The sequence below is a fragment of the Vicia villosa genome, linkage group LG6 (assembly GCF_029867415.1).
Source record: "Vicia villosa cultivar HV-30 ecotype Madison, WI linkage group LG6, Vvil1.0, whole genome shotgun sequence".
In the NCBI taxonomy this organism is placed as follows: Eukaryota; Viridiplantae; Streptophyta; class Magnoliopsida; order Fabales; family Fabaceae; genus Vicia; species Vicia villosa.
This window is the reverse complement of record NC_081185.1, coordinates 80,606,469-80,628,810: the sequence shown is the minus strand read 5'-3', so window position 1 is coordinate 80,628,810 and position 22,342 is coordinate 80,606,469. Positions and strand designations below refer to the sequence as shown.

The 22,342-nt window shown below is 37.5% G+C and overlaps 1 non-coding gene across 1 annotated transcript; it reads left to right on the top strand.

The window, feature by feature from the left end:
- The first annotated feature begins 17,451 nt into the window (after positions 1–17,451).
- On the top strand, positions 17,452–17,558 carry LOC131615306 (small nucleolar RNA R71). Its single transcript, XR_009287728.1, has one exon. It is a non-coding gene; the product is annotated as a small nucleolar RNA R71 (small nucleolar RNA).
- The last annotated feature ends 4,784 nt before the right edge of the window (positions 17,559–22,342 follow it).

The window sequence follows — 22,342 nt, the reverse complement described above, 5'->3', positions numbered from 1 at the left end:
ATATATCTGATAATCTTCTAGCTGACTCTTCATCCAGAGCATCTGTGTACTACACCCAGCAACAACAACATATTTTGCTTCTGTTGTGGAGAGGGCAATGGTAGCTTGCTTCTTGCTGTACCAGGAGATCCGGTGACTTCCAAGAAATTGACAACTTCCAGAAGTACTTTTCCTTTAAACTCTATCTCCCGCGTAATCAGCATCACAGAATCCTACTAAACCAACATTAGTAGTACCTTTCAGATACCTCAGAATTCTCTTAACAGTTGTTAAGTGAGATTCTCTAGGATCTGATTGGAATCTTGCACACAGACATACACTGAATAAAATGTCAGGCCTAGAAGCAGTAAAATATAAAAGAGATCAAATCATACCTCTGTAAAGCTTCTGATCAACCTTCTTACTTACCTCATCCTTACCTAGGACACATGTTGGATGCATAGGAGTTTTGGCTTCTTTGCTTTCAGAAAGATTAAACTTCTTCAGAAGTTCTTTCACGTACTTGGTTTGATGAACATATGTTCCATCATAAGTTTGGTTGACTTGAATCCCAAGAAAGTACTTGAGTTTTCCCATCATGCTCATCTCGAACTCAACCTGCATAGACTTAGCAAACTCCTTTCCAAGTGTAGCATTAGAGGTTCCAAAGATAATATCATCAACATAAATTTGACAAATTAAAATATCTTTCTTAAAGGTTTTACAAAAGAGAGTAGTATCCACTTGTCCTCTAGTGAAACCATTGTTCAAAAGGAAAGAACTTAATCTTTCATACCAAGCTCTAGGAGCTTGCTTCAAACCATACAATGATTTCTTTAATTTTAAAACATGTTCTAGAGACTTAGAGTCTTCAAAACCAGGAGGTTGGTGGACATATACTTCCTCTTCTATATACCCATTTAAGAAGGCACTCTTAACATCCATCTGATATAGAGTGATGTTATGTCGAGTGGCAAAAGAAATCAATAAGCGAATAGATTCTAACCTGGCCACTGGTGCAAAGGTTTCTGTATAGTCTATGCCTTCTTGCTAACTATAGCCCTGAGCAACCAGTCTGGCTTTGTTTCTTACAACTCCTCCTTTTTCGCTTAGCTTGTTTCTGAAGACCCACTTCGTACCAATGATGTTAAATCCTTTTGGTCTAGGAACCAGATCCCAAACATCATTTCTTGTAAACTGACTTAGTTCTTCTGCATGGCAATTATCCAGTCTGCATCTTCTAGAGCTTGATCAACAGAAGTTGGCTCGATCAGAGAAACAAGACCTAATTGACCTTCTGCATTGTTCTTAAGAAATGATCTGGTTCTGATAGGATCTTCTTTCTTTCCAAGAATAACATCTTCTGAATGAGCAGAGGTGAGTCTAGAAGATCTTCTGATAATTGGTTCTTCAGAAATTATGAGGTTCTCTAAAGAAGAAGCAACTTGATCTTTTGACTCCTTGCTTCTGGTTTCTTCAGCTTCTGAAATTGAGATATCTATATCTGCAAAATTCTCAAACTGCTTTGGCTTTTCAAGACCAAGTTTATCATTAAATATGATATTGATTGATTCTTCAACAATCAATGTTTTAGTATTGTATACTCCGTAGCCTTTTGAGCGTTCAGAATATCCAAGAAGGAAACACTTTTGTTCCTTAGAATCAAACTTACTCAGATGATCCTTAGTATTCAGAATATAACAAATACATCCAAGAGGATTAAAATATGAAATGTTGGGCTTTATGTTCTTCCACAATTCATAAGGAGTCTTATTTAGAATAGGTCTTATAGAGATTCTATTCTGAATATAACATGCAGTATTTATTGCTTCTGCCCAGAAATGCTTAGCCATATTGGTTTCGTTGATCATAGTTCTGGCCATTTCTTGTAGAGTCCTATTCTTTCTCTCTACAACTCCATTTTGCTGTGGAGTTCTAGGACAAGAGAAATCATGGGCAATACCATTTTCTTTGAAATAAATCTCAAAGAATTTGTTCTCAAATTTGCCACCATGATCACTTCTGACCTTTATGATTTTACACTCTTTCTCAGATTGAATCTGAGTGCAGAAGTCAAAGAACACTGAATGAGACTCATCCTTGTGTTTTAAGAACTTTACCCATGTCCAGCGGCTATAATAATCTACGATGACTAATCCATATTTCTTCCATTTGACAGACGCTGTTTTGACTGGGCCAAACAGATCAATGTGCAAAAGTTCTAGCGGCCTAGAGGAAGAAACAACATTCTTATACTTCAATGCAAGTTTGGAGAACTTCCCTTTCTGACATGCTTCGCAAAGAGCATCTGATTTATATTTCAGATTTGGGAGTCCTCTGACCAGATTTAGTTTGTTAATCTGAGAAATCTTTCTCAAACTAGCGTGGCCTAATCTTCTGTGCCAGACCCATTGCTCTTCGCTAACAGACATAAGACAAGTTACCTTCTGACTCTTAAGATCTTGAAGATCAATCTTGTAAATGTTGTTCTTTCTCTTGCCTGTGAATAGGATTGAGCCATCCTTCTGACTTACAACTTTGCAAGACTTTTGATTGAAGATTATGTCATAACCATTATCACTTAATTGACTTATGGACAATAATTTATGAGCTAATTCATCTACAAGAAGTACATTAGTTATAGAAGGAGAGTTACCAATACTTATGGTTCTTGAGCCAATGATCTTGCCCTTCTGATCTCCTCCAAACTTGACTTCTCCAGCAGACTTAAGCACCAGGTCTTGGAACATAGACCTTCTTCCCGTCATGTGCCGCGAGCACCCAGAGTCCAGGTACCATGATGTGTTTTGCTTTTTCTTCTTTGCAGCCAAGGATATCTGCAACAGAAATTATCTTCTCCTTAGGTACCCACATTTTCTTGGGTCCTTTCTTGTTAGTTTTCCTCAAGTTCTGATTGAACTTGGGTTTAGCATTATAAACAATAGGAGGAACAGCATGATAATTCTTAGGTTGAGCAACATGATATTTTTTATTTTGTGTCACATGCTTCTTAGTGTGTGTTATGTGAAAGCTCTGAGCATGTGATGTGAGCTTAATATCATGTGAGTGGCCATACTTGAACTGATCATACAATGGCTTGTATGTGATTTTCATATCATCTACAGGTTCAAATTTGTATGGGGTTTCACCCTCATAACACATGCCTACTCTCTTGCTTCCACTTACATCATATATCATAGAGGCATGTTGGCTTCTTCCAATACCCCTAGATAAGAACTTCCTGAAACTCAAGTCATATTCTTTCAGAATATTGTTCAGACTTGGAATAGATTTTTCTGAGCCAGAAGATGACTCAGCATCTTTGGATAGTTTTAAAACTTGTTTTTTAAGTTCAGAATTTTCTACAACAAGCTTCTTAGTTTCAGATGCAAATAGCTTTCTCAGCTTTTTGTATTTGATACGAAGCTTAGCCTTGATTTCAAGAATTTCGGCTAAACTGGAAGCTAGCTCATCTCTAGAAAGTTCAGAAAATACCTCTTCAGAATCTGATTCTGATTCTGATGTAGATTCTGATCCATCATCAACTGTGGCCATCAGTGCAATGTTTGTCTGCTCGCCTTCAGAGTCTGATTCTGATTCTGATGAATCTGAATTATCCCATGTTGCCATAAGACCTTTTGTTATACCCCAAAATTTGCCCGCATCTTTTTTCAAGAAAACTTTTGTCTAAAAATTAAGAGCTTCATATAATCTTGGATTTTTTATTCCATAAATATCCTGATTTATGAATACTTGGTTTTTAGAATTTTTCTTATACGGTATTTTGGCTCGCTGTTGAATTTATTCTTACACAAACGCCAAGTACTATTTATTACTTCACACGCGCTATTTATTTGAGATTTATTTACAGATAAATAGTACTGACGCAATTGGTACAGAATTAAATCTTTTGTAGGTACAGAGTCCGGGGATTCAGATTGTACTGGTAACAAGTAAATTATTATTAACTTTTGTTTCCCACTAATTTTTGTACTATATTCTATTATTTTCAAAATCTTTTCCTTTCTTTTCAAATCTCTTTCTTTCAAATCCTAACTTTATTCTATACATCTCTTTTTTCAAACCCTACCATACACTTTCTTTCAAATCCTACTTCCACTCAAATTCTCCTTTTTTGTACGGAATCACTTCATTCCCCAACGTCTCTATCCTTCTTTTCACTCTATAAATACCTCTCATGTTTTCCATAAAATCTCACATCAAATTCTAACTCATCTCTCAAAATTCTACTTCATATTCATTCTCTCTTCTTCCCCGGCAAAAATGGCGAAGCGGATGGAAACGTGTTTTCTTATGGTCATCACCGTCGTGGTGGTAATCATGTCCTTCTTCTGTCTGCATAGTCCTGAAAAATGCGGACCGGGGTTGTTTACGCTCCCAATCATCTATATGTTATTATTTATAGCATGGGTTATTAATCGTCATTCTTAAAGTTTGTCGTATCTTTTATTTTTTAACGTACCGTTTACTTGTCGTACTGTTCATTATATTATGTAATGTTTGTACTGTCAGTATTAAAAGTCGTACTATCAGTCGTATTGTTGTTTAATTATTAAGATAATATTTTGTGTGTTTTCTACCAGTTAAATATTTATTTCACTGTGCATTAAATATTTTTCAAGGTTATTATCGGTAATTTTGTTTGCGTACAGTATATATTATTTATTTATTATGTCTGTGTTTTTCTAACAACTCATGTAAATAAATTTCCACCATTAACACAATAAAAAAAACAAAAAAGAAAAAATTAAATTTGACTGTTGAAGTTTCACTTTAACTGCTACATTAATGCCTGAACAGTCAATTGACAGTCAAACCCGCTGACAGTGCAATTCTCCGTGTTTTGTACCATCAATCAAATCAATCTTTTGCATTTCAAAATTCCAAGATTTTTGTTCTAGAAGTCTTCTGAATATCACATGATTAGCAGAGACTCAGCACTGCAAAAAAATCAGGTACGCTTAACTGTCTCCTACACAAACAGTCCCTAACTAAGGTTTCTTGTTTTTTTCAGGAGAACAAGTTTTTGAGACCTCAAATGGATTTCATGGACCTCCATATATCTCAAAGTACCACCATACAAATATTCAAACTTCAATTCACTCAGACGCACAGTCAGCAGTTCAAACAGTCAAGAGACGACCCGTTTGACCAAAAAGTCAACAGACAGTCAAAAATGAAATTTTTTGTCAACATCCACATTTTGTCAAAAGATTCATCATTTGATCATTGGTTGATCATAATTCATCAAGGAAAGATCAAAAATCAACAAAACCCTAAGTTTCAAAATTAGGGTTTTCTCCTAAAAAGTCAACTGAACTTTGACTGGTCATAACTCTCTCATCCTTCATCCAAAAAATTCAAACCAAAGCTCATTTTGAAGGAAATTCAATCATCTTTCAAATGCAATTGGTCCCATGGTCATTAGATTCACCATTTGAAAAATATGAACCAAGACATTACAGGTCATTTTCAAAGTCAACAAAAAGTAACTTTTTTCAAAAGGACACACAAGGAGCATGGAAAATCATTTTGATATGAGACCAAAGCCATTGGTTAGAGGACTCTCTGAGGTTTCTAAAAAGTACAAGAACTCCTTCATATGATAAAAATTGAGGGATTTATGCCTTGTTGAAGTTTGCTATTTTTTGGGAAAATGCATGAAATCAACATTGATCAAAAATGTTTTTTTTCCAAAAGGGGCCAAGTTTTCATGATCCAAACATGTTCCCCATAATGTTAAGGGCCTCCCACGACCAAGCCAAGGCCCATAACATTTTTGTTTCTTTTTTGGTTTAATTTTATCACATTTAAAGTTAAATTGAAAAAGAAATGATGCAAGATTCTTATCCAAAGCTTTGTCCCTTGCATGAGTCATCAAGATAGCTTATTTTCTGCAACAAAGGGAAGTACAAAGTTGGCTTGGATCAAGAGAAGTGAAGAAGAGCAAGCTTTGTGATCGCGACTTTACGTGTCTATAAATCTGATAACTGCAAGTGCACAGTCGTGTCGTGTAGTTTTAAAAGATATCGAATCCACAGGGACTATGAATCGATCTACCGTTATCTAAGGTTACTATGTAAAGCTAGGAGTACTAAAATTTCGATTGTTCCTAAGGGAAAGTGATTGTGAGAAAATAAAGAATAATAATAAAAGACAGGTATCAGTATGTATTTCGTTTAACTAAAGGTAATCCGAAGGTCCATTGGCTTTTGCATAATTAAATTAAAAATCTTTACTAATCCCAATTGATTAAAAATCCTCGTCTCAAACTTTCGCTCTGTTGATTCAGACTACTATCCTAATCCTAATGTACGCTTTCGCCATCCCATTAGATTTTAGAAGAGCTTTTTGGAAACAATGTAATTAATAAAATGCCTATTTTACGAGGTTGTTATCTATTTAAATCTCCTAATCTCAAACTTTCGCTCTGTTGACTCGGAGCAAGCTAATAACCCTAACGTACGCTTTCGCCATCCCGCTCGAGTGTAAAAACAATTTTTGAAAATAAATAAGTTCCAATTAGTTTTAATACGCTTTCGCCATCCTTAAAACTAATGTCCTATGTCTACTATCCAGTTAAAGTCCTCAAACTTTCGCTCTATTGGTTTTAACCTTTGACCGTCCTAAGCCCTCAAACTTTCGCTCTATCGGTTTTAAGACTTACTAATTAAATTAGACATACAAACCAAAAATAAGTGATAATTAATAAAACATAATTAAGCCAATTTATTTCGGACCCCTACGGTTAACTTACTTTACATACCGACACCTTTAGTAATTTAGCCAGACATATTGATACGATTAAACATACATATATCGGTTCGGTTCATAATAACAGGCATATTAAATGGCATATAATATATCATGCAATAATAATATAAATAAAGGCGGTAAATAAAAACCTGAATTAAATAAATCTGAATTGAATTGAATCTTGAAGTACTCGAACTTCCACCACAGGTTGGCTGGATCGTTCTTCGGAATTTAAATAGCAGAAAATAAAAACAAGGAAATAAAACAATAAATCTAACGTAAGGCTAGATCTACGAAAAGTTCACAACAATTTCCAGTGTAGAAATCGTTGTGAGAAAATAAACGGTTAAATGAAAGCAGAATAAGGAAAAGCAGTTCGCGGTACAATTTCGGCAGCACTTCGTTGGCAGGAAATCGGACAGATTGAAGTGAAGTGGCTGGTCCTATTTATAGGAGGGGCTTTGCAGTTGCTTTGCGTGAAAAGAGGAACTTCTGCAGACTGGGACGTGGAGACGTGCGTCTCCTATTCTTCAGGGAGACTTGAGACGTGCGTCTCAAGTGGAGAGAATTTAGGGAGGTGGAGACGTGCGTCTCCCTTTTGCTGAGGTGGCAGAGACGTGCGTCTCTGCTTACTTGTGTGGCTTGGGCTGCTTTCCTTCGTGGGCTGGATTGCTTCATTGGGCCTTTGGGTCTCTTTCAGCACACTTGGCCTTTAATTGCACTCCCTTTTTACTTCAGCACCCAATTTACGTCTTTTAGGCATAGATAAGGGTCGTTTTGGCTCCATTTCTTCTCTTTTTCACAATTCGGCATAATAAGAGTGTAAAACCTGAAACAAAGCAAAAACTCGCGTAATATCATAATAAATTAACATAATAAACGGAAAATGCTATAAATATCCATGGATTTTAAGCTAAATATACGATATAAAATCGTGTTATCAAATTCCCCCAGACTTGAACCTTTGCTTGTCCTCAAGCAAAATAATAAGATAAAGATAAATGAAACACACTTCCACCACGTCGTTCAGTCATACTCAGCTACATAGTGTTCTTATTCGAAAATAATGATAATGATCCTAGCAATAGACTTATAGTAACAACACTAAACAACTCCCAGTATGCATACCAATCCGAATCATGCCATTATAGCTCGACCTTTTTGACTTGTCATCATGTTTCACCCTTTTCATTCGCGCGCAATCACATTAAGCCCATTATCTTGACACGCACATAGCAGAGTAGTCGGTTAGTGACTATGATCCTTCTCATGGAGTTCTGGCACAATATGTGGTATACTCCTTAGCATTCACTTGTAGATTGTGGGGAATCGGACAATAGTCCTTCCTACCAAGTTCATTACCAGATGACTTCTGAACCAATCGACAGTGAGTTTTTAAATTCTTTGTATTTGAGATTTGCGACCGTTAGGTTAAATGATCTTGTGAGGATCACCTTACTTAGTAGGCACATTTCTTCTTATGGTTGAGCACATAATTATTATGAGGATCATACACTTATATTCAACGACTCTCTGCGTAGTTTGTATCTAAGACGGTGCCGACTGCTAGAATAAACTACTAAGGGTTATTTCAAAACTTAAAGTCGGTGGTTTTGGTATAACGGGTACTCAAATCGGTTACGCATACTCGGGGTTTTAGAGTGTTGGGACAATAAGGATATTGACTATATTCAGTTTCAGTGCGTTGAGTATTTGAGTAGCTTTGTATTTCTCGAACGTGTGGGGTTTGCGTTTATCGTTTAGGAGCAAAATTTTTGTTATGGCTCAAGAAAATGGAAGAAATTGAAATAACTACGGAATTATACATATAAGACTTAAATTCCATAAATATTCTTTATTGAATTTGAAAAACATTACAAGGAAGGGAAATAACTGAAGGGAAAAATAAAACTAAAGGAAATAGAAATAATACGACTCCCCCAGACTTAGATGATGCAATGTCCTCAGTGCATAAGAACTACTCCTCATTGTTGCGGTTGCGAGAACTGCTCGCGCCTCTTGTACGAACACGGCGACGTCTATCAGGAGAGTCATTCACACGAATGTCAAGATCATGCAAATATGTAGCAATTTCAGCGTATTGACTTTCGTTCCTAATAGCATAGTCACGGTGCTCCTGTTGCATCTCTCGGATGAGCCTAATTGTTTCAGTTTGGTTTGTCTGCATAGCTTGAACGAGTTGATCTTGTCGTTGAATAGCAGCATACATGGCTTCAAGAGTGATAGGCGGAGGGTTGTTTGGAGGAGGTTGGTTGACATCAGCTTGCCCTTGGTTGAGTTCTTCTTCATTGGCATCCATAGGTTCATTAGGATGTTCTTGTTGGTCATCTTGAGGGTTGTCTTCAATAAGCCTCCAACGTTGAACATAACGGATGTTGATTCTTTCGGGGCATGGAAGGATGACATAAGGAATAGGAACTTTGTTGACGACCAAAGTGTATCGGCCATCATGGCGGGGTGAAACCAAGTGGGAATCGCGCCAGTAGGTGAGATCGAGTGACTGAGCAGGCTTCATGAGATGTGAGAGTGAGAGGAGCTCGTCACCAAGACCTAAAGCACAGGCCAAGGTAGTAATAATGCCTCCAAGCAAGAATGGATTTGTAGCGGGGGCGTTAACTAAACCTTGGATGTGTTGGAACATAAACGGTGCGGCATTGAAACGAATATTGTTAAGCGCACAGTAGAGGAAAAATAATTCATTTTGGTTTACCTTGTGGTTGTTGGATCTCGCAAAAATAGTATGCCCCAAAACACGTTGAAAATAACGTATAGCGGGGTTTTGAATGTGGGAAGCATGGAGAGCTCTCCAACCGGTAGGATTTTCTCCAGTTAGATGGAACCAAAATTCAAAAGCGAGTTCTTCCCAGGACCGACCATTGAGTTCTTGAAAGATTGAGCGGTGAGCAATTGGTGCATGATTAAAATGCAAATATGAAGCTACGACATCTTGATCTAGAGCATATTCACGGTTGAACATCCGGAATTGGATGCTACCGGTTGAGAGTGGTTGATTAGAGGGAGTGTCGTAGTTGAAAGAACTCAAAAATTCTAAGACGAGCGGCTCATAAGTAGGTACGGGTTCGGTACAAAGATGGTGGAGGCTAGATTTGGTGAGCAGACGGGTAACACCATCAATGAGACCCAAAGTTTCTAGACATTCGGTGTTCACAAATTTTGTTCGTTGAGCATCATTGTCATCATCTCGGAAGATAATGTTTGAAAGGTCGGGGGGTGGTCGCTCGGGACGCTCACTACGGATTAATGAACGTGGAGGCATGGTGAGTATGGAAATGAAAAAGATAGAAATGTAGTGTAGAAAAAAAATAGAGAATGGTATGAAAGTTGTGAAGAAGAAGAGTGGTGGTGGTGTGGTTTTATAGTAAGGTTTGAAAACGGTGTGGTTAATGGAAAATTAAAATGGATTAATGGTGGTGTTTGAAGTTTGAATAGAATAGAGAAATGGGAAATGAATGGAGTTTAAGAGGTGAATGATGGAGGATGAATGAGGTTAATGGAGTTTAAATGGAATAAATAGGGGAAGAATGAAGAAAATTGAAAGATGAATTTTGAAATTCAAATTCAAAATTCAAGAGGGAAAGAGAGTGGTCTGCGTGGTCAAACAGACTGCTGGCCTTGGGAGACGTGCGTCTCAAGCAGCTAGTCTGCTGGGGCAGAGCATGGAGACGTGCGTCTCCTGTTCCTTTGGTTCGTGTCAGCTGGCCCCACACAGATGGAGACGTGCGTCTCCTGTTGTAGGCAGGTGGGTCACGCATGCAAGTGACCAGACAGTGCTGACAGATACCATTAATATTGTCCATCAGTTCATAACAGTGTCGGATTTTAATACTATTAACAGCAAAAAATTATAGGGAAGTATATATATAGCAGTCAACAGCAGTGTAACATAACACAGTAGCAGTAATCAAAAGAATTTTGCATTTAATATTAAACCAGTACTGAGTGTTAACAGAAACATAAAGCAAAAGTGCAGAAAAATGTAAATCTAAACTAGGAATAGAAATTACTAAAACTAGAATAAAATCTAATAGTCTAATACGGTAACATCTAGCCACGTCTATTGTTGTTCTGATTAGACTGAATGTGTTTGAAAACTTCGTCGAACTGAGCATTTACTGTGTCGATAAAATCGAAGAAATGCATTTGCAAAGTGTGTAGCTCGTTGCGCACATGTTGTACATCTTGTTGTAGCGCAGCGATGGCTTGCTCGTGCGTATTCAGATTAGGCATTCTTTGATTTACCGATGCGGTAGATGTAGCGGGTTGTTGTTGCTCGACCTCGACATCAGTCATATCAACAGTGTAGTCATCAACAGAATTTTCAGAACGAGTTTCAGGCTCATACTCAGATATAGGTTCATCAATAGGAAGAGGTTCGTAATCAGGAATGGGTTCATCAACGGGAAGAGGTTCATTATAACCAGGAGGTGTTTCAGGTTCAGATTCAGATGCAGGCATTTCCTCATCAAAATGTTCATAAGCTTGAGGAGTTTCAGGTGATGGCTCTCTCTCAGGAATCTGACCATAGTAAAGCCAGTTGGCAGGGTTGTGCACACTCGTCCTAGGATTCGGTAAGGTGAACTGATACCAAACTTTGTTATCAATGAGCAATTCAAAACGATCAGGTCCAAGATTACCGATGATACCTCGATTAAAGCAGAAATTGATGTCCATAGAGGTATGGGTACCATAAGGTGTCAATCTAAGCAAAGGCACTCTCATTCCTATGGCATTAGCAATCATAGTGACAAATCCGCCGATCCTAATGGGTGAAACTTCGTCTTGCGTGATGCGCTCGAAGTTTGTTAGCATGAATGCGATGGCATTGACCGGGCGATTCTGAGATGTACAAAACATGATGAACAACTCTTCTCTAGTAACTTCAGTGACATTATCGGGCTTTCCTAAAATATAGTGAGCAAGGATCTTGTGAAAGTAGCGGAAAGCAGGATTGTGGATGTTCTCAGATTGAAATTCATTCTCTTCAGGGTTGTCGTTTCCAGTGATCTTGCCCCAGTATTTTTCCAACTCCCAGTATGGAAGATTTTCTTCAGCTACTTGGGCGTATGCATCAGGTCCATGAGGTAGTTCTAACATTTCAGCAAAATCTCGGATGCAGAAATTAAACTCCATACCAAAGAGTCTAAAGAGAATAACTCCTTTTTTCAGTCCTTGTCCACAGTTTGGAAGATAGGTCAGGGAGCTCAAGAATTCCAGAGTGAGCTTCCGATAAGTGCTAAACTTGCGGAACAAGTGAGAACCAGTCCAACCGATTTGGTTAAGCAGGTGTAGGATGCTTTCTTCGATACCAAGTTTCACCATAGTTGGTTGGTGAGGATAGCAAGTCAACTCCATGTGTCTTCCAGCCAGCTTGTTAAATCTTGCTTCTTGTCCTCTACCACGGAACACAACTTCCATATTGTCAACTTCTTGCATCGTAGTTAGTAGTTAAATGAAAAACCTAGAAGTTGAAAATATTGAGATTAAGTTAGAACTAGGCTAGTGTTCATTTTTTTTTAAAAGAAAAAAAATAAAATTAAATAAAACAAGTTATAATAATAATTATAATTATAAAAAAGAAGTATTTTCTCGAATTAGGATAGCGGCTATAATTATAATAATTATTATAAGATGTATGAAAAAATAAGAAAATTAAAATCTAGAATAATTAAAAATAGAATAGTTAAATGAAATTTAAAGATTAAAATTTTTTTAAATTAAAATAAGATAAAAATAAAAAGAATAAATAAATGTGGGTTGTCTCCCACCAAGCGCTTTGTTTAATGTCGTAAGCTCGACGATTTTAAAATAGAAAACTATTTTTTCGAAAGAGCGGGCAGTTCGTCAAGTTTAAAAACTTCGATGTTTTCATCGTATTCGAGATGATGGTAATACTTAAGACGTTGCCCATTTACGAAAAAAGGTTTGACGGTGTCTCCTTTGATTTCTATCGCTCCACTTGGAAATATGTTAGTTATTTCGAAAGGGCCAGACCATCTAGATCGTAACTTACCAGGAAATAATTTTAGTCTAGAATTAAATAAGAGCACTTTATCGCCTATGCTAAAAATTTTCCTAGATATACGCTTGTCGTGCCATTTTTTCGTTCGCTCTTTATAGATTTTGGCGTTTTCGTAAGCGTCTTGTCTAAGTTCTTCTAATTCGTTTATGTCTAGAAGTCGTTTCTCACCAGCGGCAGTGTAGTTTAGGTTTAAGTTCTTAATAGCCCAGTAGGCTTTATGTTCTAACTCTACCGGTAGGTGGCATGATTTTCCATAAACGAGTTTGAATGGGGTAGTCCCTATTGGAGTTTTGAAAGCTGTTCTATAAGCCCATAAAGCTTCATTTAGCTTGGTCGACCAATCTTTCCTAGATATAGCAACAGTTTTCTCCAATATTTGTTTTATTTCGCGGTTAGATACTTCTACTTGACCGCTTGTTTGTGGATGGTATGGTGTGGCTATTCGATGATTCACTCCATATTTTCGAAGGAGTTTCTCAAGTATTCTTGAAATGAAATGGGAACCACCATCGCTAATCACCAATCTTGGCACACCGAACCTAGGAAAGATGACGTTTTTGAAAAGTTTGATAACTACTCGTGTATCGTTTGTAGGAGAAGCAATAGCTTCTATCCATTTTGAAACGTAATCGACGGCTACGAGTATATATTGATTTCCAAACGATGACGGAAACGGTCCCATGAAGTCTATTCCCCAGACGTCAAATATTTCTACTTCAAGAATGCCTTTTTGAGGCATTTCATCGCGTCTTGAAAGGTTTCCAGTTCGTTGGCATCTATCACAGCTTAGTACAGCAAAATAAACGTCTTTCCACAGGTTGGGCCAGAAAAGTCCAGATTGAAGGATTTTGGCGCAGGTTCTAGATGTGCTATGGTGTCCTCCACACGGTGCAGAATGACAGTGTGTTATTATGCTTCTTATCTCTTCCTCGGGTACACAACGTCTAAAGATTCCATCGGGGCCTCTTTTGAACAAGAGTGGGTCGTCCCAATAGTAATGTTTTAGGTCGTGGAAGAATTTCTTCTTCTGTTGGTAACTTAGATCAGGAGGAAGCACACCAGCAGCTAGGTAATTTACGAAATCTGCATACCAAGGTGCGTCAGATCGGGCTAAAGCTATTTCAGCTAATTTGTCGGTTTCAGAGTTTGGATGGTATGGTTCGAATTCATTTGCTTCTAATTGGGCGATGAGTCTTTCATAAGGGAAATCATCGTCGATTGGTACTTGTTCGGGTTTCAGATTTTCCAATCGAGAGAGGTGATCTGCTACGACATTTTCAGTGCCTTTCTTATCTTTAATTTCCAGGTCGAATTCTTGCAGTAACAAGATCCATCTCAAAAGTCTTGGTTTAGCATCCTTTTTGGTTAGGAGGTACCTAATGGCGGCGTGGTCAGTGTATATGATTATTTTGGCTCCTACCAGGTAAGAACGGAATTTGTCTAATGCAAATACGACAGCTAATAATTCTTTTTCTGTCGTGGCATAATTCATCTGAGCTTCGTCTAAGGTTCTACTCGCATAATATATGACATGCAGTTTCTTATCTTTTCTTTGTCCTAGAACGGCTCCTACAGCATAATCACTCACGTCACACATTATTTCGAAAGGTTCATTCCAGTCGGGAGGTTGCATAATTGGCGCAGAGATTAATGCTTGTTTAAGCGTTTGAAATGCTTCAGTGCATTTATCGGTGAAAATAAATTCGGCGTCTTTCATGAGTAGTTCAGTTAAGGGTTTGGTTATTTTAGAGAAATCTTTAATGAAGCGTCGGTAAAAACCAGCGTGTCCCAGAAAACTTCTTATTTCTCTAACGGTTTTGGGAGGTTGAAGGTTTTCGATAATTTCGATTTTTGCTTTATCAACTTCGATTCCTCTATCGGATACGATGTGTCCAAGTACAATTCCTTGTCGAACCATGAAATGGCATTTTTCCCAATTAAGGACTAGGTTTACGCTTACGCATCGTTTAAGCACCATTTCAAGGTTTTCTAAACATGTTTCAAAACTTCCTCCACAGACAGAGAAGTCGTCCATAAAGACCTCCATTATTCCATCTAGGAAATCGGCAAATATTGCCATCATGCATCTTTGGAAGGTCGCGGGTGCATTGCAGAGCCCAAAAGGCATTCGTCTATAAGCGAATGTACCATAAGGACAGGTGAATGTGGTCTTCTCTTGGTCGTCAGGGTGGATAGGAATTTGGAAAAATCCGGAGTATCCATCCAGATAACAAAAATGTGAGTGTTTAGCTAGGCGTTCGAGCATTTGATCTATGAAAGGTAGAGGGAAATGGTCTTTTCGGGTAGCTTTATTTAGCTTCCTATAGTCAATGCACATTCTCCATCCAGTTTGGGTACGTTGTGCTACAGATTCTCCTTTTGCATTAGTGATTACAGTGACTCCTCCTTTCTTCGGTACGACGTGAACAGGACTAACCCATTTACTATCGGATATAGGATATATTATTCCAGCTTCTAGCAGTTTTTGGATTTCCTTTTTAACCACATCGCTCATAATAGGATTTATTCGCCTTTGATGTTCCCTAGAGGTTTTACTATCGTCTTCGAGCATAATGCGGTGCATACACAGAGAAGGGCTTATACCTTTCAGATCTGATATGTTGTATCCTAAAGCGGTAGGGTATTTTCTTAGGACATTAAGTAATTTTTCAGTCTCGGTTCGTCCTAAGTTGGCGTTCACTATAACTGGTCGGTTTAGTTCTTCGTCTAGAAATTCGTATCTAAGATCGGTAGGAAGTGTTTTCAGCTTTATAGCAGGTTTCTTAGGTCCAGGTATAGGATCAGGAGTTAAAGCTAAGCATTCACTCAGGTGGTTATCTTGATATTCCTCACGCCAGTTGTCATCTTCAAGAATTGGCGGCATAGGAATTCTTAAGATCTCGGTTTCCTTATTTGGTTCGGATTTTATTTCCTTGACACACTCGTCGATTATGTCAGCAGAACAGCATGTGTCAATTATAGAAGGTGCTTTTAGGATTTGGGAAAGGATAAATTCTATTTTCTCTTCTCCTACTTCGAAAGTAAGCTTTCCTCGCTTTACATCTATAATTGCACCAGCGGTTGCTAAAAATGGTCTTCCTAATATGATCGGGATGTTAGAATCTTCTTGGATATCCATAATGATGAAGTCAGTTGGGATGTAGAATTGACCTACACGAACAGGGATATTCTCTAACATTCCTACAGGGTACTTAACTGAACGGTCTGCTAGTTGAAGAGACATTCTTGTTGCTTTAAGCTCACCTAGATTGAGTTTCTTACAGGTTGAAAGAGGCATCAAACTAACACTAGCTCCTAAATCGCATAAGGCTTTTTCTATGATGGTTTTTCCAATTACGCAGGGTATAGAGAAACTACCAGGGTCTTTCAGTTTTGGAGGCATGTTATTTTGGATGATAGCGCTACATTCAGCGGTAAGCGTTATAGTTTCGTTATCCTCGAGTTTCTTTTTGTTTGATAAGATTTCTTTTAAGAACATAGCGTACGAAGGCATCTCAGTTATGGCTTCTGTGAACGGTATGGTTATGTTTAATTGCTTCAGAAGTTCTACAAATCTTTTAAATTGCGCTTCGGTTTTTGATTTAGCTAATCTCTGAGGGTAAGGAATTGGTGGCTTATAAGGTGGTGGTGGAACATAAGGTTTCTCTTTTTCGGGTTCCACTTCGTTATTGTTCTCATCAGTCTTAGCAGTTTGTTCATCAGTTGTTTTCTTTTGGGTTTCCTTTGGCTCTTGTTGTGACATGGGTACGTTTTGAGTTCTAGGATCTATGGGTCCATCGTAATTCGTTCCACTTCGTAGTGTTATCGCGTTCGCATGTCCTTTAGGATTGGGTTGAGGTTGAGCAGGAAACGTGCCAGCAGGGGCAGCAGTAGGTGCTTGTTGTTGAGCTACTTGTGAGATTTGAGTTTCTAACATTTTGTTATGCGTAGCTAAAGCATCTACTTTGTTCGATAGTTGTTTTAGTTGCTTACTATTGTGGATGTTTTGATTCAGGAAGTCCTTATTGGTTTGTTGTTGGGAGGCTATGAAGTTCTCCATCATGATTTCTAGATTTGACTTCCTAGGGGTGTTTTGAGCAGCTACAGGCGCTTTTTGGTAGCCAGGTGGTACAGCAGGTGCTTGTCCAGACGCGTACAACGCATTGTTGTTCTTATAAGAAAAGTTCGGGTGGTTTTTCCATCCAGGGTTGTACGTGTTAGAATAAGGGTTTCCTTGAGCGTAATTTACTTGATCAGATGGGACTCCAGTCAAGAGTTGGCATTCAGCAACTACATGCCCAGTCAATCCACAAATCTCGCAGTTAGGTGTTACAGCGGCAGCGGTGGCTGAAGGAGTGATGGTCAAATTCTCGATCTTTTGAGTTAAAGCGTCTACTTTAGCGTTAACGCGGTCTATACCACTTATTTCGTACATTCCTCCTTTGGTTTGGGCTTTCTCTAGAGCGGCTCGTTCTCCACCCCATTGGTAACGGTTTTGTGCCATGTTCTCTATGAGTTTGTATGCTTCATCATGGGGTTTGTCCATTAATGCTCCGCCAACAGCGGCATCTATAGTCATTTTAGTGTTATATAAGAGACCACCATAGAAAGTATGGATGATCAGCCATGGTTCGAGTCCATGATGAGGGCATATTCTAAGCATGTCCTTGTAACGTTCCCAAGCTTCGAAGAGTGATTCGTTATCTTTCTGGGTAAATCCGTTGATTTGACCTCTAAGCATAGCAGTTTTTCTAGGCGGAAAGTATCTCGCTAAGAATACTCTCTTCAATTCGTCCCACGTAGTTATGGAATTGGAAGGCAGGGATTGAAGCCACGCTCTCGCTCTATCTCTCAAGGAGAAAGGGAAAAGGCGTAATCGAATAGCTTCGGAACTAACGTTGTTGGCTTTGATAGTGTCGGCATATTGCACGAACACGGATAAATGGAGATTGGGGTCATCAACAGGGCTTCCAGAGAATTGATTCTGTTGAACAGCTTGGACCAGTGAAGGTTTCAGTTCGAAATTGTTCGCTTCAATCGCAGGTGGTGCGATACTTGAATGCGGTTCAGCGCGCGAAGGAGCGGCATAGTCTCTAAGAGGACGAATAGCAGCCATCTCTAACTTCGGGGTAATTAGAATGATTTGATCAGTAAAAATCAATTCCTGATTAATCGGAATTTCTGCTACTTCGGGAAGATTGCGAGCTCGTCGTTTAACGTTAATGAAACGTTCGATCTCGTTAATTCGTTGTATTAAATCTCCTCCTTGTGAACGAGTATTTGGCATACAATCGTTCAAAAAGAAAGGGAAGAATTATCCTAGTCTCTACGGTGTAACAGTGAGTTACGATATCGACTTAAATAGTCCCCGGCAACGGCGCCAAAAACTTGATCGCGACTTTACGTGTCTATAAATCTGATAACTGCAAGTGCACAGTCGTGTCGTGTAGTTTTAAAAGATATCGAATCCACAGGGACTATGAATCGATCTACCGTTATCTAAGGTTACTATGTAAAGCTAGGAGTACTAAAATTTCGATTGTTCCTAAGGGAAAGTGATTGTGAGAAAATAAAGAATAATAATAAAAGACAGGTATCAGTATGTATTTCGTTTAACTAAAGGTAATCCGAAGGTCCATTGGCTTTTGCATAATTAAATTAAAAATCTTTACTAATCCCAATTGATTAAAAATCCTCGTCTCAAACTTTCGCTCTGTTGATTCAGACTACTATCCTAATCCTAATGTACGCTTTCGTCATCCCATTAGATTTTAGAAGAGCTTTTTGGAAACAATGTAATTAATAAAATGCCTATTTTACGAGGTTGTTATCTATTTAAATCTCCTAATCTCAAACTTTCGCTCTGTTGACTCGGAGCAAGCTAATAACCCTAACGTACGCTTTCGCCATCCCGCTCGAGTGTAAAAACAATTTTTGAAAATAAATAAGTTCCAATTAGTTTTAATACGCTTTCGCCATCCTTAAAACTAATGTCCTATGTCTACTATCCAGTTAAAGTCCTTAAACTTTCGCTCTATTGGTTTTAACCTTTGACCGTCCTAAGCCCTCAAACTTTCGCTCTATCGGTTTTAATACTTACTAATTAAATTAGACATACAAACCAAAAATAAGTGATAATTAATAAAACATAATTAAGCCAATTTATTTCGGACCCCTACGGTTAACTTACTTTACATACCGACACCTTTAGTAATTTAGCCAGACATATTGATACGATTAAACATACATATATCGGTTCGGTTCATAATAACAGGCATATTAAATGGCATATAATATATCATGCAATAATAATATAAATAAAGGCGGTAAATAAAAACCTGAATTAAATAAATCTGAATTGAATTGAATCTTGAAGTACTCGAACTTCCACCACAGGTTGGCTGGATCGTTCTTCGGAATTTAAATAGCAGAAAATAAAAACAAGGAAATAAAACAATAAATCTAACGTAAGGCTAGATCTACGAAAAGTTCACAACAATTTCCAGTGTAGAAATCGTTGTGAGAAAATAAACGGTTAAATGAAAGCAGAATAAGGAAAAGCAGTTCGCGGTATAATTTCGGCAGCACTTCGTTGGCAGGAAATCGGACAGATTGAAGTGAAGTGGCTGGTCCTATTTATAGGAGGGGCTTTGCAGTTGCTTTGCGTGAAAAGAGGAACTTCTGCAGACTGGGACGTGGAGACGTGCGTCTCCTATTCTTCAGGGAGACTTGAGACGTGCGTCTCAAGTGGAGAGAATTTAGGGAGGTGGAGACGTGCGTCTCCCTTTTGCTGAGGTGGCAGAGACGTGCGTCTCTGCTTACTTGTGTGGCTTGGGCTGCTTTCCTTCGTGGGCTGGATTGCTTCATTGGGCCTTTGGGTCTCTTTCAGCACACTTGGCCTTTAATTGCACTCCCTTTTTACTTCAGCACCCAATTTACGTCTTTTAGGCATAGATAAGGGTTGTTTTGGCTCCATTTCTTCTCTTTTTCACAATTCGGCATAATAAGAGTGTAAAACCTGAAACAAAGCAAAAACTCGCGTAATATCATAATAAATTAACATAATAAACGGAAAATGCTATAAATATCCATGGATTTTAAGCTAAATATACGATATAAAATCGTGTTATCACTTTGGTCAAAATTTCAAAGATTTTTAATATTTAAAAATCAAAAATTCAACAAAAGCAATCAATGCTTCTTGGCTTAGATTTTAAGCACATCTTAGCTTATAAATGAAGTAGTATGCTTCATCAATGTAACACACACGAAATATAGCAAGGAAATAGCATAAACTCACTTCATTTTTCAAAGAAAAATCAAAGAAACTTTAAATTTCGTATTTGAATTTGTAGCTAGTTTCAAAGCAAACTAAGTCCATAAATCATCTCCTGGGACTTGTTTGAGTAAGTTTAGATCAATATCCAAGTTCATAAGGGCCTGAAACTCGAGCTCTCTCACTCTCCGATTTGGTAAACTTTTATTGATTTCAAACTCTCCATTTATGCGTTGTTATCATGTCTAATGGATATGGTTGAGTTTATAATGATCATTAGATCAGGTTTGAACCCTAGCATGAGAGTTCTAACGTCCAGAACATAGGTTGCCATTGTCAACCGTGTGTTCATGTTCTTCTTCGAATCTCTTGAACCAGGCAATTTCAGTCCAAACTAACCTCACCAATGGATTCCCAGACCTCGATTTAGGGGGGTAGGGTCTTCCTCTGGTATTTATCTAACGTATTTTTTGCAGTTGGAAGATGCCCTAGCCGGAGAAGATGACCGGAATCACTGTTCCGGAGGTCAACAGATCCAGGCGTGGTTGACTGATTCACGTGGCTCTTTCCAATCGTTTCATTGGCCAGTCAACAAGTCCAGAGCTTGCGTGGCGGAGGGAAGAGCTATGATTGGTTCGTTTGAATAAAGCTGGGTCCCACTTCACTTAAGTTCAGAAAAAACATGGGTTGGGCCTGCACGCATTTGCTTTTCACACACCCCTCTTGAGCCCAGTTTCCACAAAAACAACTGATTTCAGTTCAATATCCAAACTGCTTAATACACCTCCCTGCATATTTAACTAATAATTTTAATTTTTTGCATTTAATTTAAAACAACCAATTAAAAAACATAAAAAATATTTTCTTTTTACCATTAATTTGATAAAATGCTTAATTAATTTTTTCCATAAAAATATTTTATTTTTCTTAATAATTAAAATATTTTGCTTAATTAATTAGTATATATTTATATGTTTGCTTTTTAATTATTTCAACCAATAAAAAAATCAGAAAAAAAATTGTTCTTTATATTAAATTTAGTTTATATATTATAGACTAATTTTGAATATATTTAGTATAATTTTCTCTTTAAGTTTTAATTATTTGTATAATTATTTGTATAATTATATATTATTTAACTTAATAGTTTTCAAATCAATTTCAAAAATTCCAAAAAAAATTAGTTTTATTATAAAATTAATTGACAAGTATTTTGAACATATTTTAAACTTAATTTTTAGGTTTAAATTTTATTTCCACCTCTTTCTCATTTTATTTAAATTAATCATGCATTAATTCTAATTAAAATCAATGATCAAAAAATCCAAAAAAATATTTCTTTTATCTTATTGCAATTTAAATTCCTAGATCAAGTGTATAGGTTGTCAAATTCATGTAAGTAGCGTAGTTTACATTTCCCACACAATCGATGTAATAGCGTAGATTTATTTTCGACATTTTACATTTCCGCATTTTAATTTCTGTACATATAAAACTGCGTGTATGTCAAAGATAAAAATTGAAGCGTTAGGTCACTAACTACAAAGATAAAATATCTGAATCAAAACACAATCACACTTGCACCTCTTAGGGTAATCCCTCTTTTACTCTTTTCAAAATCAAAAATCAAATTCTACTGTTTCAAATGCAAAATCGAACTTTCGTTTACATCCGGTGAAAGGAGAACTTTCTAAAGGAAATAGGAAAAGACCTTGTAACTTAGGGTAGACCTCCTAATTTGCTTGCTCAAATCAAAACAAACAAATGTCTCATATACCGTTGTTTTTCAAAATAAAACTTTCAAAAAAAGACAATACTTGGTATATATCCAAACAAGGATCATTACGAAGTTAACGTTCTTTTTTTCAAAACATCTTTCGAAAGATAAAACACTTTGTATACATCCGCACAAGGATCATTACAAAATCAATTTGCAAAAGTTTTTGAAACCACATACAAGCATGTCAAGGCAAGAGAAAAGTAATTCAAAACAAGTGTGTAGCAACCTGCCCTAAAAATTAATAATTTTAGAGTCGCCACCTATTCTGAAGGGCGAATAGGAAACCCTACGTAGTTAAGAGATCAGGGTAAGATACTATATTCAGGTCGAGGGAAGGTGTTAGGCACCCTCAACCCTTTCCTAAAGGTTAACATTGCAAAGATAAGGGTTATGGCAAAACATAAAGAAAGGTAACAAACAATTAATAGGGTTAAAGACATGATTAAGATTTGGAGGAAGGGGACTCGCC